The sequence below is a fragment of the Carassius carassius genome, chromosome 8 (genome assembly GCF_963082965.1).
Source record: "Carassius carassius chromosome 8, fCarCar2.1, whole genome shotgun sequence".
NCBI classification, from domain to species: domain Eukaryota; kingdom Metazoa; phylum Chordata; class Actinopteri; order Cypriniformes; family Cyprinidae; genus Carassius; species Carassius carassius.
This window is the reverse complement of record NC_081762.1, coordinates 25,758,166-25,769,787: the sequence shown is the minus strand read 5'-3', so window position 1 is coordinate 25,769,787 and position 11,622 is coordinate 25,758,166.

The following is an 11,622-nucleotide window of genomic DNA, read 5'->3' as shown; positions in this document are numbered from 1 at the left end:
AAATCTTAATTATTCCAAACCTTTGTCCACAAATGTACCTTTTTTTTTTACTGAAATGTACAATATAGCCTTCCTCAGTGTTTCTGAGACCATACAGAGAGATCATGATAGTGGGGCACTGTAGGGAGAGCATAATAACTTGTTTACCTAGGGTAATTGTCACCTTAATGAACCTATTGTGAGATAATGTAATGTTTGCCATTACCCCTTCTAAACAAACCAATTTGGGGAGCTTTGGTGAACATCAGTTCACTGGAGTGTAAACACTGGCCATCCATTGAGAGGGAGTTTGAAGACTGACACCTTGGGCAAGCGAACACAGGCCTTTGTTTTGAGCACAGCTCAGCCATTCATGAGAAGCAATAAAAGCCTGGGCCAGAGACAATGGCTCCCTGCTTAAAGGAGAGGGGGTCAGATTGGGAAGGGTACCGGAGCAGTGGGGTCTGAATGAGTCTGATAACATCTCCACGATCTGCCCTCTCTGATGACCCCTGACCTGACCTCATGCTCTCTGGATGCTCACAAAGGACTTTTGACTGTACATGAGGACAATGAAGCAAAGTTTGGCTGCTTTGTCATTTAAATGCAAGACTCTCTCAAAGAGATGATGGTAGATAGAGATAATGGTATTTCTGAGCTGTTATTAGACTGTATCAAAGTAAACAGGAGGCATATTTACAGTATATAAGTGATGTTTTAGTATTAGATCTATACTATTATTTTTAATAATAATAATAAAATATTATTATACATAAATAAAAGGACAATATTTTTTTTCACTTTTTTATTTATTTCAGTTTTCATTTGAGTTATTTAAGGGTGAACATATGTAATATTTTACTGGACATGTCCAGGCTAGGATTTTCTTTTTCTTTTCTTTTCTAAATTTTCTAAATGTCCTGGTTTTGCTTTTGTTTTCATACTTGCTGAAGGTTGTATTTTAAAGCAGTTTAACCAATAGCATGCAGGCTTTGTGCAAAATCGACCAATCATTGTTTGAGAGTACGTGTGATCCAGAGGGAACCTTAGGGCAATGCAAAAACTCTTACATATAATGTATGAGGACTGTATAAAGAACGTCAATAAGAAAGCAAAGACAAAACCTGGACATTTTTGGTAATTTAGAAATCCTGGGCAGGACAACTGCGGGAAAACAAGGATGTATGAATGTAAAAAAAAAATTATATATATATATATATATATATATCGTATATCGTATATTAAATTCAAATAAATATATATGTAAAAGAAAAAAGGCCAAAAGCACAGGACACAGGACAAGCACAGGACAAAATTACTAAAACTACAATTTTACAAAAATTACAAAAACACTAAAATTACAGGACATGGACAAATGTCCAGAATATGTCCATTAAAATGAGGTCATATGGTCACCTTAAAATTACTAAATGAAAACTGAAATAAAACATTTATTAAAGCTAAATAAATATAAAAAAAGAAAATAAAAGCAAATGACAAAATTACTAAAACTTAAACTAAAATAACAGGATGTGGACAAAAGTCCAGGATATGTCCAGGAAAATGAGGACATATGGTCACCATAAAATTACTAAAACATAAGCTCAAATAAAAAAAAAAATAAGCTAAATAAATATAAAAAAAGGGAATACAAATGACGAAAGCACAAGACAAAATTACTCAAACTTTAAACAAAGATTACAGGTCATGGACATGGACAAATGTCCAGGAGATGTCTGGTAAAAAGAGGACTTTTGGTCACCCAAAATTCATGAAAATGTCTATAAAAAATGAATTAAAGCTAAATTATTATTTTAAAAAAACTAATAAAAATAACAAAAGGACACACACAAAAAATTACAGTATATAGACAAATGATATTTTAACAACTTAAATTTTTCACTTTCTAAATTTCACTTATATTTTATTTCATTTCAATGACCAAAAATGATTTAGTATTTTTAGGCCAAACAGCTTTAGTTTTTCAGGTAACAGTAACTGCACTGCAATATAGCCTACATTTTACATTTACAAAGAAAATTAGATCCATGCAAAAGTTGCCAGGGCTTTTGCTTTGCTAAATGCTAATTGATCAAATGTGATTTTTAGCATTATTTCAGGTATCATTCATGTCTGTAGCACAAAGGTACGAGATAAGTCATGTGCCAACGTTTAATAGGCTAAGTGGTTGAAATCACGAACCTCAAGTGTATGAGCAATAATAACAATGATCCTTGGCTTGGCAGACACCACTTATAAAATGGCTGTTGGCAAAATTAGCATGGACTAAATAGATAAAATGTCAGATCAAGCACCACAGTACTGTAGATCCACTTAGACCATGTTTTTGATCTTGATATGAGTGTTTAGCATGTCTTCATGATTACAGCCCATCTTTTCTAATCTCACTTTGAGAGCACCTGGTGTTTTCACTACTGCGTACAAATGAAGTTGCTAGATAAAAACAGGTGGGGTCTCAAAATGATATTCTCAGAGCTTTGCCCAAGGCTTATGGCTAATGCAGAAAAACCGCAACATTGCGAATAAGCCTGTCTCACCTTGCCTGGACTGCCCACAGTAAAAGGACAGGATGTACAGAGAGCCAGAACGCAACAATAGGACTGGATTATAGTCTGTATGTATACACAAGAGAAACCTATAGCAGCCAGGGCTCCTTTAAGACTACTTGCCCAAACGTTTGTAACCATAACAAAAGTCAAGGTCCTCTATTGAAACTTCTGCTAGTTTAAATCAGGTTACTATTTAGCGTATACTTAATAAATCTAAACGTCCCCAGCCAACCCTTGTAGAAAATAAGTATTACACTAGAAGTCACTTTGAATGTTAAAAGAATATTTTTAAACTGAAATGAAATAAAAGGCCACGTTAGTGTACTCAAAGAGAGAGACTTTCATAGCTGTTTGTTAACACACTTAAGTCAACTTTTAATAAGTGTACTTATTAAAAAGTTAATATTTTAAAAATGAATGACATCAAAAGTAATTCTTAAATTGTAAAAAAAATTAAAATAAATAAATAACTCAAGATACTTAAGTTCTAAGTGGGTCAAAACAGTCTTAAGTTTGATTAATATAATATAATATAATATAATATAATATAATATAATATAATATAATATAATATAATATAATATAATATAATATAATATAATATAATATAATATAATATAATATAATATAATATAATATAATATAATATAATATAATACAACCCGAATTCCGGAAAAGTTGGGACGTTTTTTAAATTTTAATAAAATAAAAACTAAAAGACTTTCAAATCACATGAGCGAATAAATTATTCACAATAGAACATAGATAACGTAGCAAATGTTTAAACTGAGAAATTTTACACTTTTATCCACTTAATTAGCTCATTTAAAATTTAATGCCTGCTACAGGTCTCAAAAAAGTTGGCACGGGGGCAACAAATGGCTAAAAAAGCAAGCAGTTTTGAAAAGATTCAGCTGGGAGAACATCTAGTGATTAATTAAGTTAATTGATATCAGGTCTGTAACATGATTAGCTATAAAAGCTTTGTCTTAGAGAAGCAGAGTCTCTCAGAAGTAAAGATGGGCAGAGGCTCTCCAATCTGTGAAAGACTGCGTAAAAAAATTGTGGAAAACTTTAAAAACAATGTTCCTCAACGTCAAATTGCAAAGGCTTTGCAAATCTCATCATCTACAGTGCATAACATCATCAAAAGATTCAGAGAAACTGGAGAAATCTCTGTGCGTAAGGGACAAGGCCGGAGACCTTTATTGGATGCCCGTGGTCTTCGGGCTCTCAGACGACACTGCATCACTCATCGGCATGATTGTGTCAATGACATTACTAAATGGGCCCAGGAATACTTTCAGAAACCACTGTCGGTAAACACATTCCGCCGTGCCATCAGCAGATGCCAACTAAAGCTCTATCATGCAAAAAGGAAGCCATATGTGAACATGGTCCAGAAGCGCCGTCGTGTCCTGTGGGCCAAGGCTCATTTAAAATGGACTATTTCAAAGTGGAATAGTGTTTTATGGTCAGACGAGTCCAAATTTGACATTCTTGTTGGAAATCACGGACGCCGTGTCCTCCGGGCTAAAGAGGAGGGAGACCTTCCAGCATGTTATCAGCGTTCAGTTCAAAAGCCAGCATCTCTGATGGTATGGGGGTGCATAAGTGCATACGGTATGGGCAGCTTGCATGTTTTGGAAGGCTCTGTGAATGCTGAAAGGTATATAAAGGTTTTAGAGCAACATATGCTTCCCTCCAAACAACGTCTATTTCAGGGAAGGCCTTGTTTATTTCAGCAGGACAATGCAAAACCACATACTGCAGCTATAACAACAGCATGGCTTCGTCGTAGAAGAGTCCGGGTGCTAACCTGGCCTGCCTGCAGTCCAGATCTTTCACCTATAGAGAACATTTGGCGCATCATTAAATGAAAAATACGTCAAAGACGACCACGAACTCTTCAGCAGCTGGAAATCTATATAAGGCAAGAATGGGACCAAATTCCAACAGCAAAACTCCAGCAACTCATAGCCTCAATGCCCAGACATCTTCAAACTGTTTTGAAAAGAAAAGGAGATGCTACACCATGGTAAACATGCCCCGTCCCAACTATTTTGAGACCTGTAGCAGAAATCAAAATTGAAATGAGCTCATTTTGTGCATAAAATTGTAAACTTTCTCAGTTTAAACATTTGCTATGTTATCTATGTTCTATTGTGAATAAAATATTGGCTCATGTGATTTGAAAGTCTTTTAGTTTTCATTTGATTAAAATTTAAAAAACGTCCCAACCTTTCCGGAATTCGGGTTGTAAAAGATCATATGAATTGGTTCCAAGGTCACAATCATTAATCATTAGTTAAAGCAAATTATAATTTTTTTTAATAATAAACTTATAAATTTGTGTTTGTGCTACAAATTATATATATATTGATGATTGTGAAGTTTATATTGTTACAATATATATATATGTATATATACCTTGCTGCGTGTACTGCGTTAGGCTAACAGAGACTTGTCGTTTATACATACATATACTGTAGTTGCTCTTTTGTTGAAACGGCTGTTGGCTTCAAAAATGAATAACAGACAAATAAATTGAGAATAATTCTGCCTGAATACTCGGCTGAAGCTGGCACAGTCGGAGTTTGCTAGATAACAGGTGAGCCAGGGGATCAGCGCAATATTATACACAGACCTCTAAAGTCACGAGTGTGAAGTGAATGAATGTGAACTTTATGAATGAAAAGAGTACAAATCAAACACAGCATTGCTGTTCCTCTCCGTGCATCTCTCAGAAATCAGAGCTTTGCAAGAGTAATATCACCTATAATTATTCATCATACACGTTCTATTATTTGTATATATATAAAAGGCAATGTTTTAAACCGTAGGCTACGATATGATACGAATGAATGGATTAAGCACAGCGTGCTCACCAATCAAACAGCAACATTGCGTGTCTCAGTCTCTCAAAAACAAATCAGTTCTCTCACGAGAGCAGGCTAATAATCAACTTAGATACGGATACATGTCTACTTGGCATACATGTTTGTATCTTTACCTTTTGCTGGTTTGCGCGACACACACACATCTGTTTAGTGAAGTTCATTAACATCAAGACTCGCTTAAAGAGTTAATGTAATGAAAATGTGCGTATTATACGGATTCAGTCGTGTTCAATTGATCACTAAACATTTGTCATGACATCTCTCTGCTTGCATGATAAATGTTATTTTAGAAATTAATAATTATTTTAGTTTTACATGACATACTTGTTCAGTGATAACTACGAAAAAAAAAAGATAGCCATAACTGTCTTATCAACGTTGTATCCGAATGCAGATACGAAATATTTTGTGTTACAGATACAAATACTGGCTGTTGAAAATTAAAATATGTAATGTCATAATTATAAAGTTTTGACAATTTACATATGTAATTGTTTGCATACGGCTATGAATTAATAAGCGTTTATTGATAAAAAACAACAACTATTTAATGTATTTTCATTTACAGTAGCATGAACCACAAGTGGTCGAGTAACTGGAGTATTTTTTAAATAAAAAATTGACTAGTAGAAATCAGTAGTCGTGCAACCCCTAATTTATATATACATAATAAATATACACAGTACACACACATATATTATGTAAACAAAAACTTTTATTTTGATGCAATCAATCGCTATTAATCGTTGCACAACACTAATGTGTGTGTGTGTGTGTGTGTGTGTGTGTGTGTGTGTGTGTGTATATATATATATATATATATATATATAGGGGTATGGGGAGGGGTATGTATAATGATACATTTAATTTTAACTTTACCGTAATACCTTTTTACTGCATTGTAAATAACATGCAATTAAGTATCCTAAAACATTGCAACAAGTATATTGAGTGTTTTATTTTCTTAATATGTACTCTTTTTAAAAGTATCTAGGCCTATATCTTTTTTGCTGTTGGTGTCTACAATGATTTTACAGCTGAAGTTGTAACCTGACAGTGTGGGGCAGGTTCAGGCACGAAGTGTGCAGGGTGTTACGATTTTTTCTGTCCATCACATTCCTCTGAAAGCACATGCAGGGCTGCTATAAGAAAGACAGGGAGATATGCCGCATACCAGGGATTTCTGAGATGGGAATAGGATGCCTGTAGGGACCTGTCTGACTGCTGCCGTGTACCCGTTTGGCAGGTACGTCCCAGTGCACAGTGGGACTGTGGGACTGTAGAGGCAGGAATGTAGTAGGTGGAGGCCCCGGACAGCTCTTGCACAGGTGTGCAATCAGCGCTCTGCCAGCTATTTAGGGGGTGGTGGAGGGGACATGCACATTCCAGTGGCCCTTAAAGGGACAGCAGCATTTTCTCTTCACATGCCAGGATGTCTTGACTCCAAACCTGTCCTGTGGGAAGCTGCTGAACAGGTTGGGTGAAGGAGATGATTCTCTTTGCATCAGCACCATAAACCTGTCTCTGTGACTCTGTAGTCAACAATGATGAATCTGTATTACACAGCACTGTCCTCAGGCATTTGCATTGGCGGCAGCATGTCACGCTTCGGTTGTACTTCATAGGAAGCTCTCAGGAGAATGAAATGAGTCGATAATGTTTGTTTGTTTTTGTTTTTTTTGACTTGACAGACCTTATAAACAAAGAAGTGCACTTGTGCAAACTTTAAAAAAAAAAGTACATTATGGATATAACATACTGAATGTAATTTTTTCAGACACTTAATTACTTATTAATTGCAATCAAATTAAATGTAGGCCTATTAAAGTTTAAATTTCAGAATTACTTCTATTTTAAATATATGCTGAATGTACTGACATTGATTTATGATAAATTAAATATTTATATATTTATAGATATATTTTAACGGAATTTCTATTGAAAATAGTATTTAAATATATTTGCTTTTGCACATTTTTAAAGATGAAGTTGCAGTTTAGATATTAACTTTAAGCATTGAAAAGCACACTATAGTTGAAATCATAATCATGTACTTTACATGTGCGTTGGTTAGTCAACATAAGAGCACTTCTTTAAAGCACAACAAAAGATTATTAAAACATAAAACACTTTAAGGTAGGATTTTAAATTTGACATTATTACAAACTGCTCTTTTTAAAAGAGTACTTAAGTGTGTAAAGTAACAGTCATGAAAGTATCTCTCTTTAAGTCAGGTAAGTGGCCTTTTATTTCATTAATATTATATAATCTGCAAATGTAAGTTTTGTTTAATATACTTCTAAGATTTGAAGTACACTACAAGTGTGTTTTTCTGTCACAAGGGTCACTGGTGCATTTGTCGGTACTTCTGACATTGTGGTGAACGTGGAACCGGTCCGTTGACACATATTGTTTTCAATATGGTTGGATGTCAGTGGGAAACAGAGGAAGTGACTGACAGGATGGATCAAAACAACTTCCTCTTGTGTCAAGCTCAGGTTCCTCCCCCACATCTGAGAATGTTTTGATGTACTGAGCGATGTTCATATTGAGAGACGCAATTAGTGTGCCTTAAATGGATAGTTCACCCAAAAATCTAAATTATGTCATTAATAACTCACCCTCATGTCGTACCAAACCTGTGAGACCTCCGTTTATCTTCTGAAAACAGTTTAAGATATTTTATATTTAGTCCGAGAGCTCTCAGTCCCTCCATTGAAGCTGTGTGTACGGTATACTGTCCATTTCCAGAAAGGTAAGAAAAGCATCATCAAAGTAGTCCATGTGACATCAGAGGGTCAGTTAGAATATTTTGAAGCATCGAAAATACATTTTGGTCCAAACCTAGCAAAAACTACGACTTTATTCATCATCATTGTCTTCTCTTCCGTGTCTGTTGTGTGAGAGAGAGTTCAAAACAAAACAGTTTGTGATATCCGGTTCGTGAAACGAATCATTCGATGTAACCGGATCTTTTTGAACCAGTTCACCAAATCGAACTGAATCGTTTAAAACGGTTCGCGTCTCCAATACGCATTAATCCACAAATGACTTAAGCTGTTAACTTTTTTAATGTGGCCGACACTCCCTCTGAGTTAAAACAAACCAATATCCCGGAGTAATTCATTTACTCAAACAGTACACTGACTGAACTGCTGTGAAGAGAGAACTGAAGATGAACACCGAGCCGAGCCAGATAATGACTCGTTCACGAGTCAAGAACCGTTTCTGTCAGACGCGTCCGATTAGAGAACCGAGGAGCTGAAGATACTGCGCACGTGTGATTCAGCGTGAAGCAAACCGACACACAGAGCGTCTGAACCGAACTGATTCTTTTGGTGATTGATTTTGAACTGATTCTGTGCTAATGTTATGAGCGCGGGTAAACCGAAGGAGTCAACGAACGAGTCATTATCTGGCTCGGCTCGGTGTTCATCTTCAGTTTTCTCTTCACAGCAATTCAGTCAGTGTACTGTTTGAGTAAATGAATTCAGTTCCACTATGAAGAACATTTTATAAATGGAAAGTCTCCTTGACTATTAAAGGTTCTTCATGGAACCATAGATGAAAACATAGAAACTTTACTTAAAAAAAGAAGTTACTCTCCTAAAGTTTCCACGAAAAAGAAAGAACTATAAGAACATTTATTAATAAACTACAGAATTGTTTTTCACTACAAAGAACCTTTTGTGCAATACAAAGATTCCAAATATCTTAAAAGTTCCAAAGAAGAACCTTTATTTATAAGAGTATATTTCTTTTCCATAGACAAAAGAAAAAACACAGACATAGCAATAACTTTTTTGCATAGCAATAACACATTTTGTTCAGAAAACAAAAGTAATTTGGTGATGCTATGGTTGTTTTGTGAAGTGACTAATGATGTTTATACCCCCAGAATGACTTAATAAAGAAACACTGTGTCTAAGATGGAAATTATCTGGGATGTCTGTGCAAAATCCTTCTTCTTACCATGACAAAGGACAGACTGTTATAATTCTCCTGTTGCTATTGAGGGTCTGACACCTTTCAGAAACCCTCAGGCTGGACATCTTCACCCAAGCACGGTCAAAACTGCACCCAAACTTCATGCAAAATTAGGATGGATGGTGTTTATACAAAACTGATAAACACTATATATGTATATGTGTTTTAAAAAAAACAGCTGGGCTGATTTAGAGAATGATTTCCTCATAGACTTATACCAGACATATATTTAGGGCTCTGAATCGTCACACCATTTACAGGATGTGTTTCTCAGTTTCCCATAAAAAGAATAAAACATGTACATATGTTTACTCACATGTTGCAGTCATAGCCTTGAGCTATAGTCGAGTGAGAGTGTTTTGCATATTCAGACCTGCAGTAGCACGGAAGGCTAACGAATTTCCTTCTCAACATTTTCTTTCTTTGAGCTGGAACTGAAAATGCACAAGTTGTATTTGTTCTGTTTTATTAACTTCCAGTAGAAATGTAGCTTTTTGTCAATATTTCATACATGTGGGTAGATTTATAAGAGAGGGGAAAATAAAGGCATAGTTTACCCAGAAATAAAAGTCGTGTCATCACATGCATTCATGCCACTAAAGATTTGCACACAATTATTGATTTGTGTCCTTGTAGAAGATTGAAATATTTAGACCCCATTCACTATATACTACAGCGCAAAAAAGAAAAAACGAATTCCTATGAATTCAATCTATGCATAAACATTCAGATTTAACTTAGAACTGTAATAGAAGAATATAAACTTGTCATCTATTGAATAAATGCTTCCAAAATAAGCTGACTGTGCTTTTACTTTCATTTATTTGGTTAATTGTGAGGTGAGAGGCCAAAAGGGTTCTTGAAGATGAATACTGTCACCTGCTGGTGGAGCAAAAAAATAGACTTCATCTGTGAAAAGTATCGTCACAGAGGGGGAAAATATCTTACATGGAACAGAACCAGCTATTAAAACACAATAAAAGCAATACAATGCTCGTTTTTGTGGTTTATTTTTTATTAACTTTTAACAAAATTGTTATTACAATAAAATAAATACATAAATAAGATAATAAACCGCATATGATTTAATGTTAATTTGTTTTATTGAATTGTAAAAATATTTTATCAGATACAAAAACATGTCAGATGAAACATGAAAAAAAATAGTTTATGCATGCTTTTTCTCTGTGTTATGGACTATCTCTCGTTTTTAAGATGTCAAGATGCTGTGTGAAAAATGTACTTTATTTTTACATTAATGCTTTATTTTATCATTTACTAGAAACGTCTCTGGACGGACCATGCGTTTTGGATGAATTATAAGCAGTGCAATAAGCTCACAAGTTATTGCTTTCATGTAAATAGAATAAATACTGGAATAGGCAGCTTGAAATCACAGTTAAGGAAATCAGTATGAGATATAATTAATTAATTAATTATTATCTTTTATTTCTTCAGTCTGTGTTATTAATTCAGTGGCTTTCTCAGGGTTGTCATTGTGGTGTAATGTATTATAGTTATAATAATAGAGTTCTAATAAAATAAAAGAACATCAAAGTGTTAATTAATACATGTTCATGTCTTTTTTTTGCGAGAGAGAGAGAGAGAGAGGCTCCCACTGTTTTTTGTTTTCACAGAGCTATGTGATTTCACAGAGAAATGTGATTTCTCAACAGTTATTACAGTGATATCTTGTGAGGCAGACTTTGTGTGTTATCAAAATAATTCACTCACAGTGCCTTTGAGACTCAAAATGTAGTATATTGTGAACTGACTCATTATATATGGAATTTTTTTATTCATAAATGTAAATGGGCAGTAATATAATAGGTAATAACAAAGCAGATTTTTGTTTGTATTATTATTTTAAAGCCTTAAATTTACTCTTGTAATTAGTAATTATTTGTACTTGTTTACGGACATGTGATTTTCTTATTGCTTATTTTCTTATCGTTTATTATTGTTTTTGATTTATTGTAATTTATATGTTATTGTTATTTATTATTAATGATAATAAATAAATAAATATTTACTTTTCGTTTTGACTCAAGTGGGAGTTAGGAACCTCATCTAAACATTGTATCCCTGTGCTCAGATCTGGTATGTTTTTATTGCTTTTTTTGTTTCTTTTTAATTTACACAAAGGAATCAGCGAATCAGCTGTAACTTTACACTTGTGAATATAC